Source organism: Narcine bancroftii, chromosome 2 (assembly GCF_036971445.1).
Source record: "Narcine bancroftii isolate sNarBan1 chromosome 2, sNarBan1.hap1, whole genome shotgun sequence".
In the NCBI taxonomy this organism is placed as follows: domain Eukaryota; kingdom Metazoa; phylum Chordata; class Chondrichthyes; order Torpediniformes; family Narcinidae; genus Narcine; species Narcine bancroftii.
In genome coordinates this window covers 162,189,508-162,216,876 of record NC_091470.1, presented here as the reverse complement: position 1 = coordinate 162,216,876, position 27,369 = coordinate 162,189,508, and the positions used below count along the sequence as shown (strand labels likewise).

Genomic DNA, 27,369 nt, shown 5'->3' with positions numbered 1-27,369 from the left:
ATGATTTTTCTCCTATCATAAGATCAGAAGTACTCCTGAAGGCACCAATACCTGCAGGTTCAAGGCTCCAGTGGGCCAGGCTCAACCCTAACCTCTGGTACTGTCTACATTGACTTACACATCTCCCTTTGACCACGCAGGATTCCCAAAAATATGTGAGGTGGCCAGTTAATTTGTACGAGTTGGAGAATCTAGGAGAATGGAAGGGAAGAGAATTGGATTGGACGTCAAGCCACAAGGCCATAAAAGCGGCAGGAAGGATTACTGGGGTCTCCCTCTCCCCCACCCAACCCCATCGATGTAATTCACCAGGATCGTTGTTCAAAGAGGGATCACAAAATCAGTGAGGACTCCATCACCCCGCTGCATGCAGCATCTTCCAGCTACTCCCGCTGGAAAAAGACGCAGAGGAATTAGAGCCAGAACCACGAGGCTGAGGAACAGCTTCTTCCCACGGGAAAACCTGCAATGAATTTGCACTCGTACAAAATTGTAAAAGCATATCCTGAGATTCAGAGAACTTTGCAATGAGTCCACGTCAGTGACTGGAAGGAATCTGAGTATTTCTAAAGTTCCATGACGGATTTTAAAGTATTATTAGAAACGTTAATGGCAACGGATCTCGCTGAGAATTGTCTAGAACTCAGAAGCACAATAATCGAAAAACAAAACCATAGACCGGTGTTTGAGTCAATAATGGCGAAATAGTCCCTCTGTAGTTCTTTCCACTTCTGTCTCACTGTGGGGAAAATTAGAGGCAGAAAAAAGTAATTGTATTAATCAATTTAAGGAAGGTATTATTTTTCTATTATTTACTTCAGCGCCATCATGTATATAAACCTACAGATGGTGGAAATCTAAAATAAAAATAGAAAACCCAGAAAGCCACGCAGCATGTCCCGAAAGAGAAACAGTCAACATTCTGGGCCTGTTTCGATTTGGCCGAAGTGTTTCCTGGCCTCCTGCAGCATCATTTAGATATAATCTAAAGTGCACACTCAGGAAAATGTGCTTTTGCTCTGACTGTATAAGATCCCAAGACCGTGTTCTATGGCGAGCTCTCCACTGGCCATCGTGTCAGAGGTGCACCAAAGAAGAGGTACAAGGACTGCCTAAAGAAATCTCTTGGTGCCTGCCACATTGACCACCGCCAGTGGGCTGATCTCGCCTCAAACCGTGCATCTTGGCGCCTCACAGTTCGGCGGGCAGCAACCTCCTTTGAAGAAGACCGCAGAGCCCACCTCACTGACAAAAGGCAAAGGAGGAAAAACCCAACATCCAACCCCAACCAACCAATTTTCCCCTGCAACCGTGTCTGCCTGTCCCGCATCGGACTTGTCAGCCACAAACGAGCCTGCAGCTGACGTGGACGTTTACCCCTCCATAAATCTTCGTCCGCAAAGCCAAGCCAAAGAAGAATAAGATCATTCATTCCTGGAGCAGTATGAGAGTTCTGGTTTTAATATCTACAGAACAGATAAATCTCAAGACATGGCAGGATTAATCTCCCATAAAGCTCAGTGAGGACCCCTACCACCTCGCACGCAGCATCCTCCAGCTACTCCCGTCGGGAAAGAGTATGAGAGCCAGACCATCGGCTGAGAAACGGCTTCTCACGGGCAGTGACACCCGCTGAATGACTGAGGAAGTGCTCATACAATGAATATTTGTCTATACGTGCATGTGCATCGTTTGTCCGCATGTATGTTGTCCGTATGTGTGTGGGAATGTTTTGCACCAAGGAATGCAGAACGTTGTTTGTGAGGGTTGTACTTGTACAATTGAATGATAAATAAACTTGAACTTGATCTACTTGGCTGATGATTCAGCTGCATCCCATCACAACTCTGTATCATGGGGTAGAGATAAGAACATAAAAGAAACACAAAAGTTTCAAATGAAAAGAATGCCATAACCTATTTTAAAATTTCTTTCCATTTTCAGACTTGTGTCTACCCTCAGTTTTTCCAATTCTATCTCAATGGAAAGTTGGAAATAGGGGATAGTTCATATAGATAGAGTTCATGTACAGGCTGACAATGAACACAGATTTCCTTTTGTTTGGCGGCTGCTTCCTAATCTGGTGCAGACATCTCTTGTGAGAATGCACCAGTTAGCCTTTGGCATCAACATCCAGTTGCAGTTGATCATCCCTTTCAACATGGGCAGTTTTGTTCCACAACATGGCCAGGAAAATACCAGAGAAACTCAAAGCTAACATTGAGAGGCAGAGGTAAAAGAAAGAACAGGAGAAGCACGATAAGAGCTCATTGGCATTCTCTGCTATTCAGCATCATACTGAATAATCAGATGTGGTTTATGACTATAATTTTGACACACAATGAGTAATAATTTCCAGTTCTCCCCTCCAACCATAACCAGTGAGCACCAAAAAAGCAGTGGCTAGAGGTGCAAGAGGCTGCAGACTTTTGAACCTGGAACAAAAGATCAATCTGCTGGAGGAACTCGGGAGTCGAGCAGAATTGGTGGGTGGTGGGGGTGGGAAATATCAACAATTCCTTCAACCCTCAAAGATGCTGCTTGATCTACTGAGTTCCCTCAGCAGAATGATTTTTTGCTTAAAAGATGCCAAATTTTGCAGGATTTCTGATGAAGATCAGATACCCCAACAAAGGGCCCAGGCCCGCAACATTTATTCTTATGCGTGCTGTGTGACCTGCTGATTTTTTGCAGCATTTTTCTGTATTACCTTGGAGCTCAACATCCGCAGGTTTTCTTGTTTAACTACGGATATATCACTTTTTTTTTTAGCCTTAGCGAGATGGAGTGACTTAATTTTTAAATTCTCTACCCACCTTCTTCTATCCTCAGTCCTCCCACTGCTGCTCACCCTCTTGCCACTGGTGTAAGCGTTTCCCTCAAACTATCACTAGGACCCCGCCTCAAAAGTTAAATCAATGGGACCCAACAGTATCAGACAGATGTTTACGCTGTAAGAAGGAAACAGGAACAACAATGCATGCAATTTGGGCATGTGAGAAAGTGGAAAAGTTTTGGAAAGATCTAAATCAGGTATTAAATAAAATCACAAAAAGCAACATATCAAAAAATCCAGAGATCTTCCTTCTAAGTAATATAAGAAGTAAAGAACTTGGACTCGACTTGGATGGGACACAAAAAAGATTTATTATGATAACCTTAGCTGTAGCAAAAAAATGTATAATGTCAACCTGGAAATTAGAAGATAGCCTGAGAATATAGCAATGGTACATAGAAATGAATAAATGTATTCCACTGGAAAAAATAACATATAATTTAAGAAATAACATCACAGTATTCGAACAAATTTGGGAACCGTACATGGAACAGAACAGAGAAGTTCTACCACGGACCTCCACCACCTAAAATGACAGAAGGAGAAGACAAAATGAACTGACCCAGTGTGTAAAAGAAGATGCCACAATTTTCTTGTTTATTTTCATTGTGTGATGACATTGTTTAATGGGTTTAATGTATCATATATGTTGAACGTTGAGTGGGTGGGGAGGGGGGGGGGTGAAGGAGGGAGGGAAGGGAGGGGGGAAAGGGGAGAAAAATGACACTGTGTATATTCAAGAGGGAAATGTTTGTGCCTATTTTGGTCAGTATGGTTCATAGTGTGAAAAATAAAAAAATTAAAAAAAAACTATCACTAGGACCCCATTTTCTCATCCTCTCACAAAACCTCTGACCTACTTCTCTAGAATACCTCAATTACTCACTCATCTCTTCAGCTCCCTCATTGGGCCATGATGTATGTGAGTCAATTTTCCCCCGGAAAAATAACTTTTAAATGTTCCGCTTGCTGCTGGAGATACTGAGCAGGTCAGATGCCACCTATGAACAGAGAAAAAGTTATTGCTTCAGGTTGCTGTGTATATGCCAGAATAGGGAAACTGTTAGAGATGTAAACTACATGGTAATTAGACAGAAACCTGTTTTTGACAGAAGAGACACAACAAACTAGGACTATATATTGTTAAGGTGAGTCACAAAAAATTCACAAGCAATTTTTTACATCGAGTATAATTGATTTGGAATGCTCTGCTAGGACTGTGGAGGATGTAAAGCCAATTGTGGATTTCAAAAGCAAAGCAAATATTTGAAAGTATGAAGTTTTCAGGACTTTGGGGAAAGAACAGAGGAATGTGACATGCTAATATTGCCCACTCAGCAAAGAGCCATTATCTGCACAATGAGTCAAATGATCTTCTGTGTTTAACATTTGTATGCTTGCACTATTTGTCAGAATCAGGATTTATTGTCATGGGCAAGTCATGAAATTCGGTGTTTTTGCGGCAGCGGCATTGTACAAACATTCATATTATAACCATCTTATGACATTACTTATATAAAATAAAATAATATTAACAATAATAATACACAGTCAGGCAGTGTCCTTGGTCCATTGATTATTCAGGAATCTGATGGCAGCGGGGAAGAAGCTGTCCTTGGGCCGTTGAGTGCTCATCTTTAGGCTCCTGTACCTTCCCCCCCCCCCTCAATGGTAGCAGAGTGAAGAGGGCGTGGCCTGAGTGCTGGGGGTCTTTGAGGATAGAGGTCAATTTTTTAAGACACTGCCTTATGTAGATGTCCTGGATGGAGTGAAGTCTGGTGCCTGTGATGTTGCAGGCTGAGTTAACAACCCTCTGGATTTTACCCTGAGAGTTGGCACCTCCATACCAGGCTGTGATGCAGAATGCATCATGATACACCTGTAGAGGTTTACGAGAATCTTTGGTGACTTATCGAACCTCCTCAGACACCACACAAAGTATAGCCACTGGCGAACCTTCTTTGTTATTGCATTAATGTGGAGGCTTCAGGACAATTCCTCAGAGATGTTAACGCCCTGGAATATGATGTTCTTGACCCTCTCCACCACTGAGCCTTCAATGAGGACTAGGTCGTGTTTTCCTGACTTCCTCCTGAAGTCCACAATCATCTCCTTGGTTTTGCTGATGTTGAGCTTAAGGTTGTTGTCATTACACCATTCAACGAGCTGATCTTTCTCCCTCCTGTATACTTCCTCATTGCTGTTTGTGATTCTGCCGACAACTGTGGTGTCATTGACAAATTTCTAGAGGACAATGGAATTGTGCCTGGCCATCCATTCATGGATGTATAACAAGTAGAGCAGTGGGCTAAGCACGCATCCTTGGGGTGCGCCTGTGTTGATGATCATTGAGGAGCTTAAATGCTCCAAACTTTTCAAGGTTCCAAGGTTCCCTTATTGTCAGATAATAATACATAAAAATGTAATATACATGATATAACCCATAAGCCAAAGAGTTGCCATGAGCATTGTTCACCACTCTTAGCAATAAGATTCAAAGTTCTTTTATTGTCATATTCCACAAAATTTCCTTAAGTCTACCATGAGGCAGACCAAGACTGCCTCTTACAGTCAGAGAAAGAGAAGCAAAAGAGACTCCCCTTCTCCCAGAGTCACTGAGTATCATGGATTCGCCTCCAATGCTCCCACACCCTCCCAGCCACACAACCTTCAGTCCAAACCACCAGCAACCCAACCTCCAGTTCCAAACCTCCAATATGACCAGGAAGCCTTCAACCCCCGAGGCCCCTCAGTCACCCTTCTTGCCCTCAGCACCTTCTCAAATCCCAGTTCTGATACTTGATTCTTGTGAGCTAGTCTCCAGCAGACCACAGCCTGTGTGATTCCTTTGACCGCAGGTTGCCAGCTGCCCACAACCTGGCTGAATCCTTCGATGACAATTAGCGAACAGCCCGCAGCCTGCATTAGTCCTACAGCTTCTGAGCCCTTGCTGATCTGCTGCCATGGTCACCTTCCTTGTAGGGTCATTTGAATGGGGGTGGGGGATGTTCTCCCTGTGTTTGGAGCCTTGCGCCAGTACGCAGCTCCCTTGGAGTCTGCAATTCCAGCATCAACACTGTTGGCTCCTCTAACAGGCCGTTTAAAGCTTGTATGGTGAACTGGACAGAAGGATCCCTTGGAGTAGCACTGTGACTCCATCTTAAGAGTGATTATTGATTATGAAGAATTCTCTAAATATTAGATTGGGAAACAAATACTAAAAATTCCATTACTAAATTGTTAATCTCCAAATTGTTACAATTAATCATAGCATTTTATTTGCAATAAAGTTAGCGTATCTTGGATATTATTCCCATTTTCCATTACCACATCTTTGTAACATGAATTTTCTTTATGATTCTGGTGATAAAATCACACAGACCAGGTCTGATTAATGATAGTCCAGGAAGATGGAGAGAACATCAACCAGGAGGACTCCATGCTTTCAGCATGGCATGATCCTGCGCAGACCATTCAACGTGAATAGGACCTGACCTGGCTATGTGTCCCATTGTCAATAGGCCGGTTGGCAACAGTATCAGAGGGCATCCACGTTTGTGGGACAGTACCTTTATGAGAAGATACAAGAGTTAATAAATGACAAATAAAATGCTTCTCCAGACCTATAGTAACAAGGCATGAAGAAGTAGGTTGTCAATTTCATCTAGTATTAAATACAAAGTTTTATTTGCTAGAGAAATGAGATTTGTTATGAGAATTTCTTGTATCTGGACCAAACAGGTTGCTCCTTCCGCCCCCACCCCACCACCTTAAAAAAAAAGTTCTATCTTGATTTGTTGGTTTAAAGGGTGGGTGACCAATGAATACAGCCGGGGCCTCATGGGGTGTTCTTTCTGGAATTCCAGGTTAAAGTGCCAGCCAAGTAAGAAGGTAAAATTGATTGAGACCATAGTTAGAGGAAGTGAAGTTGGCCTTGTAATCTCTCATGCTCTGTACTTCAACAAGATCACACTGACCTTTCAGCCATGTGCCATTTTCCTGCATCAATCCCACACATATCCTTCAATTCCCCAAAATATCTGAAATGTATTCATCTTTTTCTTGGGCACTTTTAGTGACTGAGTATCTACAGTCATCTTGGGTGCAGAATTCTAAAGATTCACTATCATTACCAGAAGAAATGTTGTCACCTCTGTCCTAAATGACAGAACCCTTACTTTTCAGCGTGTAACTACAGGTTCTAGGCACCCAAGGCAGGAAAAACATGTTCCTGTATTTCCAAAGAATTTTGTATGTTTCATGAGATCATATATCTAAGCCACTTAACCCTTCCTCATGGCAAAAACCGTTCCCCCCCCCAAATAATCAATATGATATTATTGCACTCCCTTTCTTACAAGCTTATCCTTCATCCGGCAGGGATCCTGTACATAGTAGTTCACATACAGCAAGATCCTACCATGCATTGAAATTTATAATTTGATTTAGAGATACAGCACCTTCTGGTCCACGAGCTCACACAGCCTAAATACACCCATGTGACCAATTCACCTTCCAAACCTGTCTGGAGTGTGGGAGGAAACCAGAGCACCTGGAGGAAACCCACGCTGACACAGGAAGAACGTCCAAACTTATTACAGGCAGCAGTGGATTCAAACCCAGTTCACTTCTGCTGTAATAGTCTTTCACTATCGCTACATCAACCTGCCGCCCTATATTTTGCAGAAGTTACTCAATAAAAATCAAGATTATATTATGGCTGATCACTTGCTTCTATTATCCAGTATCAAAATAGCAAATGAGATAAGAACTTTCTAACCTAGAGAAGTTGTCATTCAGGTTGAGTTATTGAGATGATCTTCCCTGAATATATACTATATTTTAAAATTTAGGCTCTCCCGGCCCATGAGTCTTTGCCTCTCAATTACACACAATTGACCTACAATTCTCTTACGTTTTGAAGAGTGGGAGGAAACCTGAGCACCCGGAGGAAACCCACAAAGACACATCAAGAACGTACTAACTCCTTATAGACAGTGCCTGATTCAGACTCAGCTCACTGGCGCTCTAACAGCTTTGCATAAACAAATATGCTCACTGTGCCACCCTATGGGGCATTTGTTAAATACACTAAAACAAAACAAAATTGGGATATCGCTGAAAGGATAACATGAAAATGAAATGGATACAATTGCATTTGGACTTTCTGATCTCAGGTTTAGCATCAAGGGAAAAATGAAGGGTTTTCTCCGAAAGCATCAATGAGACAAACATGAGCAAATACAAACTACTGTACCAGATTGTGTTTGTGAAAGCATATGTCTTAAAGGTGAGAATTATAAGTCTAGAGTTTTTTGATAAATAGTTGGTGGTTTAGAGAGAAAAAATAAGAACTCAGAAGCAATAAGAGAAACAATGGTCATCAATGGCTGTTGGTTAAAGTATTATAAATATTCTAATCCTCAATGATAAAAAGCATAAAATACCCAATCATTCATATTAAAATGACTCATGCCAAAATGAAGTAACTTACACAAGCACTAACTCTTCGAAAAACATCAGAATAATTTCATTTTAATCTACTTTGGCCAGGAAAGATTCTTCTCCTCTTGGAACTTGTGAATCATGAGTGTTTTTGCAGCTGTGAAATAAGGCCTGTAATTTTCCACCAACCAGTATAATGTATTGAAAGTGTTGGTAGAGGAAAAACAAAATCTTTGAGATATACAGAGCAAAAGCACTAAAAGATGTGTTATTGTTGGTCCCGCTAAGTCAATGGATACTCAATTTAGACCTGGCTGAACGAAGGAAAGGAAAAACCTAAGCGGAGGTTTTAATTCTGATCATTTCCTGGTTGATTCTTAGTGGACAATGGAAACCAGGATATCTAATTGATAACCATTATATATCTGATTTGCTGGTCTTTATATCCAAAGAGCAATTTTATTTTGGGGTGGGGGGGGAACTGCTGCCAGGAATCAACATTTGTTAGTTGGGCAGAGGTTAATTTCATCAGAGGTTAATCTCTGAACTGTTCAGACTAAATCCACCTTGGCCTGGTTTTCCAGATGTAAGTTCCAGCAGTGTAAGTCTGCATAATAGAGTTTTTGTTAAACAATTAATTTAATGTGTCCAGATCATCCTGGGGTGGTTGCATCATTTTATGCAATGCCATTGGCTTGACTGTGCAGCACTCAATAACCTAAGACATAAGGCATTTTCAGTTGGTCAAAATACCCCGATGTAAAGCTGCCTGTTGTACTCCAATGTGGCTGTCTGGTGGCCACCTGAAAGTGGAGAACCCGGCCAGGAGGAGCATTTACATAACCCTCCTCCTGTAGGTATAATCTTCGGCTCCGAGAATCCCCCATTGCACCTGAAAGCAGCAGTGGGACCACGGCCACAGTCCACAGGTGATGGTGTTCGCTCGGACATGACTCTCCTTCAGCTGGCATGTTCAGGTGACAGAAAGGCGACTTCTCAGCTGCACTCCCCCAGCCGCGTCTGCCAGTGCATTGTCTGCGTCCGAGCTCCTGAAAGCGCCTTTACATATACATGTCCAGGCTAAGAAATGACAATGCCTATATTTTAAATTTTAATTTAGATAGATATACTAAAGTAACAGTCCTTCTGGCTCACAAGCCCACACTGCCAATTACACTCACATGACAAATGAATCCCTTATGTCTTCGGAGGAAACTGGAGCACCCAGAGAAAACCCACGCAAACACGAGAAGAATGTACAAATTCCTTACAGACAGCAGTGGATTCGAACACTAACTGAGCCACCCCTTTGAACAAATTATAGATGGGGTATTAATGGCCACTCAATATCAAGCAACTGAAGATGTTTGAAATATAAAATGAAACAAAATATTCTGAAAATACTAAACAGGTCAGGAGGCATCTGTGGAATGAGGAAAAGGTGTAACATTTCAGACCAAAGACCATCTATTTTGAAACACTATCGCCCAAAATCTTGTCTTGAAATGATCTACTACAATATATTGAAATGACTTTAGAATTCTAGACATGGACAAAGACATGCAGGAACTTGACAAGCTTGCAATAGCAAAACAGAACCCTTACAAATCTAGATATGGTTGAAAGTAGGTCACGCAACCATATGATTCAAGGATGTCAACCTGATTAAACTTCAATGCAATTACCGGCAAATAAAGGTAAGACACAAAAGTCTGCAGACACTGTGATTGAAGTAAAAATAAAATGCTGGAGAAACTCAGCAGTGTACTTTATTTTTCTTCCTCTTTGGCTTGGCTTCGCAGACGAAGATTTATGGAGGGGTAATGTCCACGTCAGCTGCAGGCTCGTTTGTGGCTGACAAGTCCGATGCGGGACAGGCAGACACGGTTGCAGCGGTTGCAAGGGAAAATTGGTTGGTCGGGGTTGGGTGTTGGGTTTTTCCTCCTTTGTCTTATGTCAGTGAGGTGCGCTCTGCGGTCTTCTTCAAAGGAGGTTGCTGCCCGCCGAACTGTGAGGTGCCAAGATGCACTGTTTGAGGCGATATCAGCCCACTGGCGGTGGTCAATGGGGCAGGTACCAAGAGATTTCTTTAGGCATTCCTTGTACCTCTTCTTTGGTGCACCTCTGTCACGGTGGCCAGTGGAGAGCTTGCCATAGAACACGATCTTGGGATGGCGATGGTCCTCCATTCTGGAGACGTGACCCACCCAGCGCAGTTGGATCTTCAGCAGCGTGGATTCAATGCTGTCGGCCTCAATCTTCTTCAGCGTGATGCTGAAACAAGTACTTTATATACCAAAGATAAAGATATATAACCAACATTTCAGGTTTGAGCCCTTCATCAAGGTGTGAGAAAAACATAGACTGAACAGGGAGGCAATATTGCATTGTATTTATTTTAACACCTTGGGAGGCCCCTAATACCGACCTTGTTGGAACACCATTAGTAACTGGCAGCCAACCAGAATATGACCGCTGTAGATTCTGTGATTGGAGTAAAAACACCGAAATGCTGGAGGAACTTATCTGGTTCATTCAGCATCTATCATAGATAAAGATATATGGCCGACGTTTTGGGCCTGAGCCCTTCTTTGAGGTAAAACCAGAAAAGGCAGCAGGCAGGATACATCAGAAAGTCTCAGAATTCAAGGAATCCAAACCAACAAAAGGTGTTGGATGTGATAAGGTGGAATTTATCAGGTCTGTGGGAAAGGGTTGTGGGGTTTAATGAAAGCCAGAGAAGTCAATGTTAAGGTTGGAGGGGACCCAGTAAGTATATTGTGGGTAGCTGGATTTAGTGGACATAAAATAGCTTTTGTTTTTGGCTGCTGGAGATAATGATGTAGTTTTCTATCGATTTATACTTTTTTATCCAGAATGACATGAATTAACAGTTTTCACTTCCATTGTGGAGGAAACACTGCACTAGCTTCGATTTTAAACGAAGAGACATTGAACAAAATGCAACAAGTTGTGAAATTCAAAACTGCTGGAAAGTGAATTAAAAGCAGGAAATGGTAGGAATGCTCAGAATTTGAACTTTTCAAACAGACCTTTCAACAGAATCCAATTCAGATCAAGAGTATTAATTTGAACTGGTAGTCAACTTGTTAATGCATTTTTGAAAAGAATAATTTCCATTGCATTGTAAAAGGAAATGAGATCGCTGGTTAGGAGACCAGAGCTCTGAAAATTAATCAGTTTTTTCCTGTTACTGAAGAAATGTCTTCACTGTGAAGCATTTACTTTGTTTTTCTTCCTTGGTCCATGTCATGGCCTTTTTAATTTTTCTGGTGTTTATTCTTATTTTATTGCAGTTCCCGCAATCACATGTTCAACCAGCTGGTTCCCAAACCTGCTTTTAATTTCCAGTCAGCTGAGTGAAAGAGAATTCAAAACAGCTGGACATTTGTTAACTGGAGCAGAAAAGCTGGGGATGTGAAATAAAAATACAAAATGGTGGAAACATTCAGTAGATCAGGCAGCATCCTATGAAAAAGAAACAGGTCAAACTTTCTGGTCTGCTTCTTGTCACCATCTGGATCTTTGGCCAGCTTCTTAAATCTTGGTGGAGTGAATCTCAGAATTGGGGCCCCTTTCCAATGAACTCCTCATTTGGAAATTGATCTTCACAAGGGGGATGACTCTCTACAGCTTCTCCTGTTTCTTCGAGAACTGCCAGACCCTCCTCCTGCCATTCGACTAGGTGTCCAACAAACCCTCCATGAGCCTGTGACCTCCTTCCAAAATGTGATGCACTGAATCAGATTGCATTGTAACCCTACCCTCTTCCAGAATCCAAGTGGGTTGGGGACATCTGAGTTGTTAAACGCAAGGTTAGCAGACCTGGGACTTTTCTCTTTGGGGTGTAGAAGGATGAGAGGAGACTTAATAGAGGTCTACAAAATTATGAGAGATATAGATAGGATGGACAGCCAGCACCTGTTTCCCTGGGCAGGAATGGCAAACACCAAAGGACATGTGTACGAAGTGAAGTTTAGGGGAGGCATCAGGGATAAGTTTTTTTACGCGGGAAGTTGTGCGTGCCTGGAATGCCTTGCTGGGGATGGTGTTGGAGGCTGAAACATTAGGGGCATTTAAGTGACTCTTAGACAGGGACATGGATGAAAAAAAAAATAGAGAGTTACATGGTAGGGAGGGTTCAGTATTTTTTTAAGGGAATATATGGGTCAGCAAAACATTAAGAGCCAAAGGGCCTGTACTATGCTCCATGTCTGGAGCCCTTCATTCAGATAGGGATGGAGAAAACAGATTTGCAATACAGTGGATTTCGAGTTGCTTGTGACCAAGTCAAGTTTATTGACATCTGATTGTACAACTACAACCCGACAAACCAACATTTCTCAGAACTCAGTGCAAAAACATGCAGACCTATAACCAGACATCCAATACATATACAGGACAAATATAAATAAATATTGTTTCATGAATGAGGTTCTTGTATGGTCAGTGTGAGGAGTTCCTTTGGTCTTTCATCGTCCTCACTGTCTGTGGGAAGAAGCTGTTCCTCAGCCTGGTGGTGGCAGCTCTGATACTCCTGCATCTCTTCACCAAAGGGAGCAGATGAAAGATGCTGTGTGCAGGGGGTCCTCAATGATTTTGCACACCCTCTTCAGACAACAATGCTGGTAGATCACATTGGGTGGAGGGGGGGGGGGGAGAGAAAAATTGCATGCAGCGTGGATTGGTGAACTAGCGACAAGTCTCGTCACTTTTAAACTTTCTTACTTATTTATTTTTAGCAATTTTGTTGCTGGTTGTTTGAATTCTGGATAACAGGGGTTTGACTACTTTAAAAAAAACACAGTTGTTGGAGGTTGAAAAGAGAAAAAGAAACAAGTATAAACAGAGAAAGGTATCCACATCTGTGGAGAGAGAAAGCAAAAAGCTTACCTGAAGTTATTAAATTCAACTTCAAATCTGTGGAGCTCAGTCAATCAGTTGACTTTTTGGCTCTTGAAGCCCAGTTCTGTCTTAATCACTAATTTTGCTGACATCTGTGATCAAATTGTACACCACCTTAACGTTGTCCAATTGACAAATTTGGTAGTGTGAGACTGAGATCAGTCTCTTTTGAGGCTCATTAGATAAGTTCAATTTGTTACAAGCCCAGAGGACCCCAAAACCCAGCAGCAATAGATATTCACCAAATGGTTAATTAAACAAAAGTTGCTTTAAACCTGAAAATATAATCACACTATAATTAATCGCTATTGACTTACTTAACCTAATTTAACCCCCTTCTAATTCTAAGTGCTGGTGTATGTGATGTGTGTGTAAGTTCTGAAAAGTTTTTTGGCTTACAGTCCAATCTCACTTCTCATTCTTCCAAGTTCACTGGTTGCAGGCAATTCTTATACTATGCACAGAATTTAACATTTATAAAGTTCACCAGGCTTTGGTGCTCAAAAGGTAAATGGTAACTGCTCAGGAAAGTTCTTGTTGGTTTTCAGAGAGAGATGTGTGGTTCCAGGACATCCACAACTGATGTATGTCCATCAGTCACCTCAGTGTCTTGCTGATGAAACTTGCCCCTTCAGGGTTCTCCCGATGATAACCTCTTTCTTTCAGGTCACCACAGAGTTCCTTTCTGTTTAACTTATTCCAAGTGAAACATTAGACAGCCAGTCTTCTCCTCTTGCATGAACCACAAGGGCTTTGACCAGACTGTCTTCCAAAATGGGGCATTCCACAAGCTTGAACTTGTCCTATTCCAGTCCCAGCTGATGTCTGTAACATTGGAGAACTGATCTCTCTCTCCCTCTCTCTGAAAGAAAGCCTGTTTGACTCTCTCTGCTTGCAAAACCACATGACCATCTCCAGACAGAAGGTGGCTCCAAGAAGATCTTTCATTTGTTGCCTTTTGTAAACAATAATTCATTAGTGAAGTCTCTTGAGCACTCTTCAAAGTTCTTGCAAAATTTCTGAAGCCCCAATATGTCTAGCATGGACTAGAGTTCCAGTATTTTAAATAAGATCTGTTTTAAAGTGTTTCTATGTGACCTACTCTAACAAACCTTTCCCAATTTATCTTCCAAAAACATTTCTATATACTCTGTTACAAATTACAGTCATTGCTACTACAACCCAAATTATTGCCACAAGAAAAATGAATCGAGGGCAGTACGGTTTGCCTAGTGGTTAGTACCAACAATTGGGACCGGACCAGGGTTCAAATCCCACGCTGTCTGTAAGGAATTTGTATGTTCTCCCCGTGTCTATGTGGGTTTTCTCTGAGGTTCCCTCCCACCATTCAAAACATGCTGAGGGTGGAGGTTAACGGGGTGTAAATTGGGTGGCATGGACTTGTGGGGAGGGGGGGAAAAGTGTCCAGTTAACAAGCTGTAAGCCTAAATTTAAATTTAGCTCAGCCACCTAATTGATTTCTTGCCATAATTAATGCCCCAGAAAGGTGTGCAAATATGCTAAAAAAAACAACATAACTATTGATGTAAATAATGCTGGAGAAATTCAGCAGGTCAAACAGTGTCCTTTATCTAGCAAAGGTAAAAATACATAACCAACGCTTCGTGCTTGAGGTATCAAGAGATGCTCTTCTCTTAAAAGTAACTCCTTGATCTAATGATGAGTTGGCAAGGTGAGTCTACAGAATAGTTCTTAACTGTTTCTTAGCCACAAGTAAACAGAATATAAATATAGCTATCTGTCACACTCCACCTCATGACTCACAGAGTTTGCTGACTGTGGATTGAATGATTAATTGTGGTGGGACATGTGAAAAGTGATATCCATTGAGTACAGGGAGGAGATTGGTATTCAGCATAAAGAAATAAACCTTTAATTATATACAGCTAAGCCTCCATTAAATGTTACCTCACCGAACATTACATCTGGGAAAGGCATAATTAATATCAACATAACATAAGAAATATGAGCAGGAGTCAGCCATCGGAACGTCGAGCCTGCTCCGCCATTCAATAAGATCATGGCTGATCTGATCATTGACTCAACTCCACCTGCCGGCCTTTTCCCCATATCCCTTAATTTCTTTTTTTAATGTAAAAATCTATCTAACTGAACACTAAATACGTTTAATGAATTAGCCTCAACTGCTTCTTGGGGCTGTGTCCCCTCGTTCTGGTCTCACCTACCAGTGAAAACAATTTTCCTGCCTCTATCTTATCTATCTCTTTCATAATTTTATATACTTCTTTAAGTTCTCCTTTCGTTCTTCTGCATTCGAGTGAGTATAATCCCAGGCGATTTAGTCTCTCCTCGTAGGTCAACCCCCTCATCTCTGGCATCATCCTGGTGAACCTCCTGTTGACTGCCCCCAAGGCCAGTATATCCTTCTTCAAGTATGGTGACCAGAACTGCACACAGTACAATGTGAGTTTATTGCCATGCACACAAGTACAATGAACAGATGCACCAAAACTTGTTCTTGCCACTATGTAATATGCACCAAATATTTTTGGCTTGGCTTTGCCAACAAAGATTTTGAAAGGATTGTAGGTCCTTCAAAGCTGCACAATGAATCTTTTCGGTGGAGTGCAGTGTGTGCACTCCAGCCTTTACACCCAAGGTTTCTCTGCTATGGCCTAGCACACTGGGTTGGTCCTCGGGTCATAGGTGTTACTTTGGAGTGTCCTTCTCCTAGATGGATGGCCTGACAAGACGAATGAGCTCCTTCTGCCCGGGTTTTAAATAGTTTTCCTTCTCTTAGGCTGGCTGCCAACCAAGGCCTACCCATCCAGTTATACTTCGGTCATGCCACGACGTAGCACAGGTAGAGCGAACGTAGCAAACTCAGTGAAAACGGGGGATGCCAATGGGAAGGTGTTGCTGCGGATGCAGTAATGTCAGAGAGGCCACTTGCAGTGACCCCCCCCCCCCCACTTGGCAAGCCAGACAGTGGCCACGTGGCGATCACTACACCAAGAAAGGAGAGGCAACGTATTATATGTGCACTTTCCTTGGGTGAGTGGGTCATTAGGCCCAGACCATACCTACCCTCACAAATATACCAAATATAATATTGCCATAAATGCCAATATGGAAAAAGATAATAAAAATAAAAGCACAGCTAAATAAATTTTCATAGTTGCAGTTAGTGCAAGAAAAAAAGAGTGTCACAGACAGTTCTTTTGTTGGTCCCAGTGTAGTTTATGGTTAGGGTAGTATGGGAAGGTTCAAGACCCTGATAGTTGTTTAAACACAGTTCTTGAACCTTGAGGTGTTGGATTTCATGCTTCTGTCTGAAGGGAGCAGCAAGGAGAGATTGTGACTGGGAAGATGGTGGTGCTTTCTGATGTTAAAATTCCTTTATTGTCATGTAGTAAATATGTTATTTGACTCAAAATACATCAACTTTTACCTGCCATAAAGGTGTCCAAAGAGGTGCCAGTGGTGCAGACCAGCACCCCCAGCAGGGAGGGAAAGAGAATCAAGAGAGAATCCCTTCAGAGATACTGAGTATCCATGGATTCAGCTCCAGCACTCCTGCAACTTCTGCAGCTGTACCCATTCCTGTCCGATCCACTCACAAATCTGAGCTCCCAAATCTGAACCTCTGATGCGACCAGTGCTCAAGACCCTTCAGGGGCACCTCTCACCATCCGCTTCTCAAGGATCCTGGTCCCAATATCTGATTCCCACAAGATAGTCTCCAGCAGCCCACAGTGTAGTGTGAGTCCTTCAGCCGTTAGTCTCCAACAGCGTGGGGGATTATGGGTTATGAAGATGGCCACTGATCCTTCTTCTGCCCGGCGCCGCCCCTTTGGCATGCCAAGGAACTCCAACCTCCATCACATATGCAGTGTTACAGCTACTATGACTGGGACCTGGGTCACGGGCTGACGGCATCATCGCAAGGTCATCAGCCCAACCCTAGCCTGTACATTTCTGGACTGAGGCGAAGCGCTCCACTCTACCTGTGCAACCAGTCTGAGGAAGCATCGGATTCAGCATCTTGGAGCCGAGAGTGGAGGATTTATGGAGGTTTAGCGCATTTAAAGCCATAATTTTTTTAAAAAGGGCCTAAAGACAGATACTCAGACTGTCTGGGATGCCGCACAAAAGACCGCAATAAGCTCCTTGATCTCTGAACTGGAAACGGTAGAGCTGCTAATTCCAATCACCAATCTAATTTTTTCAACATACAGACGCTTTTGGCCCATGAGCCCCTGCCGGCCAATTACACCTACAAACCCGGTAGGATTTGAAGGGTGGGTGATATATATCCCGGTGACCTTGTCTATAAAGCAGTCCGGAGCTACTGTCTAATCTTCCAGGTTGGTCTTGCAGAGAGACAAGACCTCTCAGTGCACATATTAGTTTATTAGAGCTGTCTTATACTCGCCCTGCTGGTGTGGTTATGGTCAGTGCAGGAGGAAACCAGCCCTTCGAGACGGAGGCGGATTCGAAGCCCTGCCGCCGGCGCTGAATGCACCACTCTGCTCACAACATCCACAAGAATGGATGGCGAGTGCACAGAATCACAGGACTGTATTTAAAAATCTGGGGCAATGGATCTAGAATGGCATTGATAATAAATTCTAGAGGATAGGTTTTGTTTGAATAACTGGGATAGAAGAATTCCAAAGCTGAGGCTCCTTTCTTGCTAATTATAACCATATAACCACTTACAGCACAGAACAGGCCAGTTCGGCCCTACTAGTCCATGCCGTAGCAAATCCCCACCCTCCTAGTCCCACTGACCAGCACCCGGTCCATACCCCTCTAGTCCCCTCCTATCCATGTAACGATCCAGTCTTTCCTTAAATATAACCAATGATCCCACCTCGACCACGTCTGCCAGAAACTCATTCCGCATCCCCACCACCCTCTGCGTAAAGAAATTTCCCCTCATGTTCCCCTTATAATTTTCCCCCTTCAATCATAAACCATGTCCTCTAGTTTGAATCTCCCCCTTTCTTAATTGAAAAAGCCTATCCACATTTACTCTGTCTGTCCCTTTTAAAATCTTAAACACCTCTATCAAGTCCCCTCTCAATCTTCTACGCTCCAGAGAAAAAAAGCACCAGTCTGCACAACCTTTCCCTGTAACTCAGACCCTGAAATCCTGTCAACATTCTCGTGAACCTTCTCTGCACTCTCTCTATTTTGTTTATATCTTTCCTATAATTTGGTGACCAAAACTGTACACAGTACTCCAAATTTGGCCTCACCAATGCCTTGTCCAATTTCATCATAACCTCCCTACTCTTGAATTCAATACTCCGATTTATGAAGGCCAACATTCCAAATGCCTTCTTCACCACACCATCTACCTGAGTATCAGCCTTGAGGATACTATTTACCATAACTCCTAAATCCCTTTGTTGCTCTGCACTCCTCAATTGTCTACCATTCAATGTATATGACCTATTTAAATTTGCCTTTCCAAAATGTAGCACCTCACATTTATCTGTATTAAATTCCATCAGCCATTTCTCAGCCCACACCTCCAGCCTTCCTAAATCACCTTTTAATCTACGGTAATCTACCTCACTGTCCACAACACCACCAATCTTTGTGTCATCCGCAAACTTGCTTATCCAATTCTCCATCCCTACATCCAGATCGTTAATATATATAACAAATAATAGTGGACCCAGGACCTAGTCGCCGGCCTCCAATTGGACAAACAATTTTATACCACTACTCTCTGACACCTCCCATCCAACCACTGCTGAATCCATTTCACTACCTCCTTATTTATACCTAATGCCTCCACCTTTTTTCCTAACCTCCTGTGGGGAACTTTGTCAAAAGCTTTACTAAAGTCCAAATAGACAACATCCACAGCTTTCCCTTCATCAACCTTTTTTGTAACCCCCTCGAAGAACTCAATCAGGTTTGTCAAGCATGTTCTACCCCTGACAAAACCATGCTGATTACTCCCTATCAATCCCTGTACCTCCAAAAATTTGTAAATAGCATCCCTCAGAACACTTTCCATCAACTTGCCCACCACAGACGTCAGACTTACAGGCCTATAATTCCCAGGTTTGCATTTGGACCCTTTCTTAAACAGAGGAACCACATGCACCACCCTCCAATCCTTTGGCAACACCCCCGTGGCCAGTGACATCCTAAATATCTCTGTTAATGGCCCCACTAACTGTCCACTAGCCTCCCTGAGTGTCCTAGGGAATATTTTGTCCGGTCCGGGAAATTTATCCACCTTTATCTTTTTTAACACAGCCATCACTACCTCCTCAGTTATCCTTATATGCTTCATGACCTCCCCACTATTTTTCTTCACTACAACTAGTTCAACATTTTTTTTCCCTAGTGAATACCGAGGCAAAGAAATCATTCAAAATTTCCCCCATTTCCTCAGACTTCTCACTCAGCCTACCCTCGCTAGCTACAAGGGGTCCAATTTTATCTCTCACTAATCTTTTACTTTTAATGTACTTATAGAAACCCTTTGGATTTATTTTTACTCTGTCAGCCAAAGCCTCTTCATGCCTTTTTTTGGCCTTTCTAATTTCTTTCTTAAGATTCCTTCTACACTCCTTGTAGTCCTCCTTCAACTTCTCAGCTCCCTGCTCTTTATACCTCTGGTACACCTCCCTTTATCTCCTAACCAAATTTCCAATATTCCTCGAAAACCAAGCCTCCCTATGACTTCCAGCCTTTCCTTTGATCCAGACTGGGACATAACTACTCTGTACCCTCAAAATTTCTTTTCTGAATATCTTCCATTTTTCATTAACATCCTTACCTGAAAATATCCTGTCCCACTCAATACTCCCCAAATCCCTTCTTATTCCTTCGAAATTTGCTCTTTTCCAATCCAGAACCTCAACTTTAGGCCTCTTCTTGCTCTTCCCTAAAAGTAACAGAATTATGATCACTCGACCCAATTGGTTCTCCAACAATAATGTCCGCTACCTGACCTAGCTCGTTCCCTAACAGGAGATCCAGTATTACACCGTCCCGAGTCGGTTCTTCTACTAACTGATTTAGAAAACAATCCTGAACACATTTAACGAACTCCAGCCCTCGAACCGTATGGGTATCCCAATCAATGTGTGGGAAGTTAAAATCTCCCATGATCACTACCTTATGATTTTCACACATATACGTTATCTCCCTACAAATTTGTTCCTCTAATTCCCTTGGCCCATTCGGTGGTCTGTAATACACCCCTATTAGGACCCTCTTGCCTCCTCCACCCCTCAATTCCACCCAAACAGCCTCACTGGTCGATCCCTCCAGACCATCCTGCCACCTCAGGGCAGTAATGTCCTCCTTAACAATCAGAGCAACTCCTCCTCCTTTTTTACCCCCTGATCAATCACATCTAAAACAAATGTATCCTGGAATATTAAATTACTCCTTAATTTAAAAAAAATCATCCTGTATCCAAGGAGCAGAGAATCTCGCTTTGGATGAATTCTTGAATGACTTTTTGGAATACTAAACGCCTTGAGAATCAAACAAAGCACGCGTTGGTGGCTGACTAGGGACAGGCAAGGCTACCCCCCACCCTTGGACATCACACTGCTGTCGTTACAACTGCTTGCTGGTATCCTGGATACCAGGCTGTCTAATGAGAGTTGCAATCATGAACCTCCCGCCCAGATTTATTGATTCTTTTCCCTCTCTCTTCCCCCTGCCCTGGGAAACAAGAAAGTTGGACTGAGATTTGCAGCGCAAGATTGGGAGAGAGCCCCCCCCCTCCCCGGCCACTCGCTATTCATGGCCCGACACTGAAGCCCAGCGACTGATAAATATTCATTGCTGCAACAGCAGGGGCGAAGTGCTCCGGGAGGATCGTGGAGCGATTTGCACTCATCCCATTGGGCGTGCGGCTGCCCAGCTCCGTTCAGGATCTTTCCATCGAGCAAGAGAGCGGGGCGAGAGGGACCCGGGGGTGGGGGGCACCGTGTCCTGTCCTGGGGGGACAGTGGAAGTTGGCAGCAATTGACTTTTGGTGGGGGGGGGGGCTTCTGCTGCTGTGCCCGACTGCGATGGTCTGATGTGAGCGACGAGGCTTTTATGTTCCCACCCTTGGCGCGTCTCAGCTCAGTCCTGCAGCAGCCGCCCCGGCTTCTTTGTATGTGGGGCAACAAAGACCTCGCTGGGTAAGTGGACAAAGTCTGTTTCGACCCTGTTTTCATATATCTGACAATACCGTGGCCGGCACGGTGTCAGTGCTCCACAAAGGCTGGCTGGAACGGGGCGGAGTGGGAGGGGGAGTGGGGGGGGGGGGGGGGGGGTTTAAACAGCAACTCGCCTTTGCATTCACTGGAGAACGGTGACCGAGCCACTGCAAGGTAACCACCCCCAGGTGAACCTTGTTTTTTGAAATGGGTGGGGTTTGTTGACGAGACCATTGGTGTTCACTTTTATTTTGGACGTGTGAGCGCCTATTTCGTGCGTGCTGTGGGCTTGCGGAAGCCTTCTCGGCTTTCAAGGTGCTGGAGAGGATTGATTGCAGTTTGTTGGATCCATTCCTTGCAATGAATCATGAGCCAACTTTATCAAGTGGTCGAATACTTAAGCGCCCTGCAGGCGAATTTCAAATGCTTCTGGGGCAGCTGACAACTTTCAACTGCAAGCTGTTGAATAAACCCTGTAGATGTGGCTCCTTGTCGGGACTGGCTTACCTGTGACTCAAAACCTGCCAATACGATGACTCCACTCCCAAGCACCTCTTCCACCTCCTGTTGAACTGCTCACCACCACTGGGTGTTATCTGCACAAACAAGTACAACCAGACCCAACACCTATGCAGACAAACAATGCATACTCAGGACAAGTATTCAGGTGGACAAATAAATATATGTTTTCCTGTTTTGAGTGTCTCGGATGGTGAGTGAGCATAATTCCTTTGGTCGTTTAGCATGCTCCCTACCTCTGGGAAGAAGCCTGGTGGGACTGGCTCTGATACTCCTGTATCTCTTGACCAACGCGAGCAGCTGAAAGAGATTGTGTGAGGGGTGGAAGGGGTCCTCAGTCACTTTGCACATCTTCTTTAATGATCCCGGTCGGTCACGTCGATGGGTGGGAGGGAGAATCCAGTGATCCTCTCTCACTCTTAAGACCATGAGATACAAGAGGGGAATTTTGGCCTTTTGAGTCTGCCCCACCATTGCATCATAGTTTTTAAAAACATTTTTTTATTTTTCACACCATAAACTACATTGACCAAGATGCATACATTTTCCTTTTCAAATATATACAGTGTCATTTTCACCCCCCCCTCCTCCCATCACACCCTCCCTACCTCCCCTCCCATTCATTTAAAGTACAAAATCTAAGATACATTAAACCAGTCACACAATGTTGTCATTCAATAAAAATAAACAAGAAATTCCACTGAGTCCATTCTTTTCATTTCCTTCTCCTTTCGTTAATTTAGGTGGTAAATGTCCCCGGTAGGTTTTCTCTATTGTGTTTTATGTATGGCTCCCATATTTGTTCAAATATATCAATATTATTTCTTAAACTATATGTTATTTTTTCTAATGGAATACATTTATTCATTTCTATATACCATTGTTGTATTCTCAAATTATCTTCCAATTTCCAGGTTGACATAATACATTTTTTTGCTATGGCTAGAGCTATCTTAACAAATCTTTTTTGTGCACCATCCAAATCAAGTCCAAATTCTTTGTTTTTTATGTTACTTAGGAGGAAGATCTCTGGGTTTTTTGGTATATTGTTTTCTGTAATTTTATTTAATATCTGGTTTAGATCTTCCCAAAATTTTTCTACTTTCTCACATGTCCAGATTGCATGAATTGTTGTTCCCATTTCTTTTTTACATCGAAAACATATGTCAGATACTGTGGGTCCCATTTATTTAACTTTTGAGGTGTAATGTACAGCCTGTGTATCCAATTATATTGTATCATACGTAACCTCGTATTTATTGTATTTCTCATCGTTCCAGAGCATAACTTCTCCCATGTTTCCTTTTTTATCTTTATATTTAAATCTTGTTCCCATTTTTGTTTAGTTTTACCATTTGTTTCCTCATTCTCCTTTTCTTGCAGTTTAATATACATATTTGTTATAAATCTTTTGATTATCATTGTATCTGTAATCACATATTCAAAGTTACTTCCCTCTGGTAAACTCAGACTGCTTCCTAATTTGTCCTTCAAGTAGGATCTCAATTGGTAATATGCCAGCACTGTATCTTGAGTTATATTGTATTTATCTTTCATTTGTTCAAAGGATAATAATCTATTTCCTGAAAAACAATTTTCTATTCTTTTGATCCCTTTTTTCTCCCATTCTCTAAAGGAAAGGTTATCTATTGTAAAAGGGAGTAACTGATTTTGCGTCAATATTAGTTTTGGTAATTGGTAATTTGTTTTATTCCTTTCTATATGAATCTTCTTCCAAATATTGAGCAGATGATGTAATACTGGAGAACTCCTACGTTGTACCAATTTTTCATCCCATTTATATAATATGTGTTCAGGTATCTTTTCCCCTATTTTATCTAGTTCTAATCTAGTCCAATCTGGCTTTTCCCTTGTTTGGTAAAAATCTGATAGGTATCTTGATTGTGCGGCTCTATAATAATTTTTAAAATTTGGCAGATGTAAGCCTCCTTGTTTATACCATTCTGTTTATTTATCTAGTGCTATCCTCAGTTTCCCCTCTTTCCATAAAAATTTCCTTATTATTTTCTTTAACTCCTTGAAGAATTTCTCTGTCAAGTGTTTTGGCAATGCCTGAAATAGGTATAATATCCTTGGGAAAATGTTCATTTTAATACAGTTTATCCTTCCTATTAGTGTTAATGGTAAATCTTTCCAATGCTCTAAATCGCCCTGTAGTTTTTTCATTAATGGATAATAATCGAGTTTATATAGATGGCCGAGATTTTTATTTATTTGTATACCTAGGTTTCTTATTGCTTGCATTTGCCATCTGAATGGTGATTCCTTCTTAAATTTTGAAAAATCCGCATTATTCATTGGCATTGCTTCACTTTTATTTATGTTAATCTTGTAACCCGACACTTCTCCATATTCCTTCAATTTCTTATATAATTCTTTTATTGATAGTTCTGGTTCTGTTAAGTATACTATAACATCATCTGCAAATAAACTGATTTTATATTCCTTGTCTTTTATTTTTATCCCTTTTATATTATTTTCTGTTTTTATCAATTCTGCTAGTGGTTCTATAGCTAACGCGAACAATAAGGGTGATAGTGGGCATCCCTGCCTTGTTGATCTGTTAAATTGCTTTGATATATATCCATTTACTGTCACTTTCGCCAATGGCCCCTTATATAATGCTTTAATCCAATTAATATACTTCTCTGGTAAACTGAATTTTTGCAATACTTTGAATAAATAATTCCATTCTAGTCTGTCAAAGGCCTTCTCTGCGTCTAAAGCAACTGCTACTTTTGGAGCTTTACTCCCTTCTACTGCATGAATTAAGTTAATAAATTTACAAATATTGTCTGTTTTGCATCTTTTTTTAATAAATCCAGTTTGGTCTAGATTTACCATTTTAGGTACATACTCTGCTAATCTGTTTGCTAATAGTTTAGCTATTATCTTATAATCTGTGTTAAGTAATGATATTGGTCTATATGACGCTGGTGCGAGTGGATCTTTCCCTTGCTTTGGTATTACTGTAATTATTGCTGTTTTACATGAATCTGGTAAGCTTTGTGTTTTGTCAATCTGGTTGATTACTTCCTGGAGGGGAGGAATTAATAAATATTTAAATGTTTTATAGAATTCTATTGGGAATCCATCCTCTCCTGGTGTTTTATTATTTGGTAGTTTTTTTTTATTATCTCTTGTATTTCTACTATTTCAAATGGTTCTGTTAATTTATTTTGTTCCTCTATTTGTAATTTTGGTAGTTCAATTTTAGTTAAAAATTCATCTATTTTGCCTTCTTTCCCTTCGTTTTCAATTTGGTATAATTGTTCATAAAATTCTCTAAAGTTTTCTTTGATCTCCGTTGGATTATATGTGATTTGTTTGTCTTTTTTCCTTGATGCCAATACCATTTTCTTAGTTTGTTCTGTCTTAAGCTGCCATGCTAGAATTTTGTGCGTTTTTTCCCCTAGTTCATAATATTTCTGTTTTGTCTTCATTATGTTCTTCTCCACCTTATATGTTTGTAGTGTTTCATATTTTAATTTTTTATCTGCCAATTCTCTTTTAGTTGTATCTTCCTTCATTGCTAATTCTTTTTCTATATTTACTATTTCCCTTTCCAACTGCTCTGTTTCCTGATTATAGTCTTTCTTCATCTTGGTTACATAACTTATTATTTGCCCTCTAATGAACGCTTTCATTGCATCCCATAGTATAAACTTATCTTTCACTGATTCGTATTTATTTCAAAGTACATTTTAATTTGTCTTTCAATGAATTCTCTAAAATCCTGCATTTTAAGTAGCATGGAGTTTAATCTCCATCTATACATTCTTGGAGGGATGTCCTCTAACTCTATTGTCAATATCAAGGGTGAATGGTCCGATAATATTCTAGCTTTATATTCTGTTTTTCTTACTCTATCTTGCATATGAGCTGATAACAGAAATAGGTCTATTCTTGAGTATGTTTTATGTCTACCCGAATAATATGAATATTCCTTTTCCTTTGGGTGCTGTTTCCTCCATATATCCAAAAGTTGCATTTCTTCCATCGATTTAATTATAAATTTGGTTACTTTGTTTTTTCTGTTAATTTTTTTCCTAGTTTTGTCCATATTTGAATCCAAATTCAGGTTGAAATCCCCTCCTATTAATATGTTCCCTTGCGTATCTGCTATCTTCAAAAAAATATCTTGCATAAACTTTTGATCTTCTTCGTTAGGTGAATATACATTGAGTAGATTCCAAAACTCCGAATATATCTGACATTTTATCATTACATATCTCCCTGCTGGATCTATTATTTCCTCTTCTATTTTAATTGGCACATTTTAACTGATTAATATAGCTACTCCTCTTGCTTTTGAGTTATACGACGCTGCTGCTACATGTCCTACCCAATCTTTCTTTAATTTCTTGTGCTCCAATTCAGTTAAATGTGTTTCTTGCACAAATGCTATATCAATTTTTTCTTTTTTCAGTAAATTTAGCAGTTTCTTCCTTTTGATTTGGTTATGTATTCCATTAATATTTAAAGTCATATAGTTCAACATAGCCATTTCATACGTTTTTTATCTCCCTTTCCGTTTCTCCATCATCACCTTTCTTTCTTATCCATTTCTGCTTTCTTGTTTTAAACACTTTATAAGACAACATTTCTAAAACATCAAACATTTTCCTTATTCTCCTATTTAAAACTTCTTTAACCCCATTCTCCCCTCCCCCTCCTGAGTTGCCCTTTATCCCTTGTCGGGCAGCCACATCTCCCCTCTCCGTTTGGATTTGCGAATTCACTCGCAAACGTCAACTGATTTTGCAGTGACCGCAACTCCTCGCCACCCAGCCCCCCCCGGAAAAGATTTCAATTTTAATATATCACAAAGGTCACTCTTTTAATTCCCTCCTTATTCCCTCTATTCTCTTTCATTCCCTTATTAATTCTTATCTATACTCTATATATTTTCCTCTAAATATCGATATATTCATGTATACACATGAATATATATATATATTCATGTATACACATGAATATATATATATATATTCATGTATACACATGAATATATATATATATATATATACACCCATATACACACATACATATAGTTCGTGGTCATTTTTACTCTTATTACATGTCTTCATGTCTCTGCTTGTTTTGTAGTTGTTCTGCAAATTTTTGTGCTTCCTCTGGATCCGAGAATAGTCTGTTTTGTTGCCCTGGAATAACTATTTTAAGTACCGTTGGGTACTTTAACATAAATTTATATCCTTTTTTCCATAAGATCGTTTTTGCTGTATTGAACTCCTTCCTCTTCTTCAGGAGTTCAAAACTTATGTCTGGATAGAAAATTTTTTTTGACCTTTGTATTCCAGTGCCTTTTTGTCTTCTCTTATTTTCTTCATTGCTTTCTCCAATATATTTTCTCTTGTTGTATATCTTAAGAATTTTACTAAAATGGATTTTGGTTTTTGCTGCGGTTGTGGTTTCGGGGCTAATGTT

At 41.1% G+C, this 27,369-nt stretch overlaps 1 protein-coding gene across 3 annotated transcripts in view; it reads left to right on the top strand.

Moving 5' to 3' along the window:
- The first annotated feature begins 21,252 nt into the window (after positions 1-21,252).
- LOC138754560 (rho guanine nucleotide exchange factor 10-like protein) overlaps positions 21,253-27,369 on the top strand; it is a 215,546-nt gene continuing 209,429 nt past the window's right edge. For all 3 annotated transcript variants that reach the window (XM_069918990.1, XM_069918991.1, XM_069918994.1), the window contains exon 1: positions 21,253-21,363. The gene's annotated coding sequence lies outside the window, so the exon portion shown is untranslated. The remainder of the gene's footprint in view (positions 21,364-27,369) is intronic.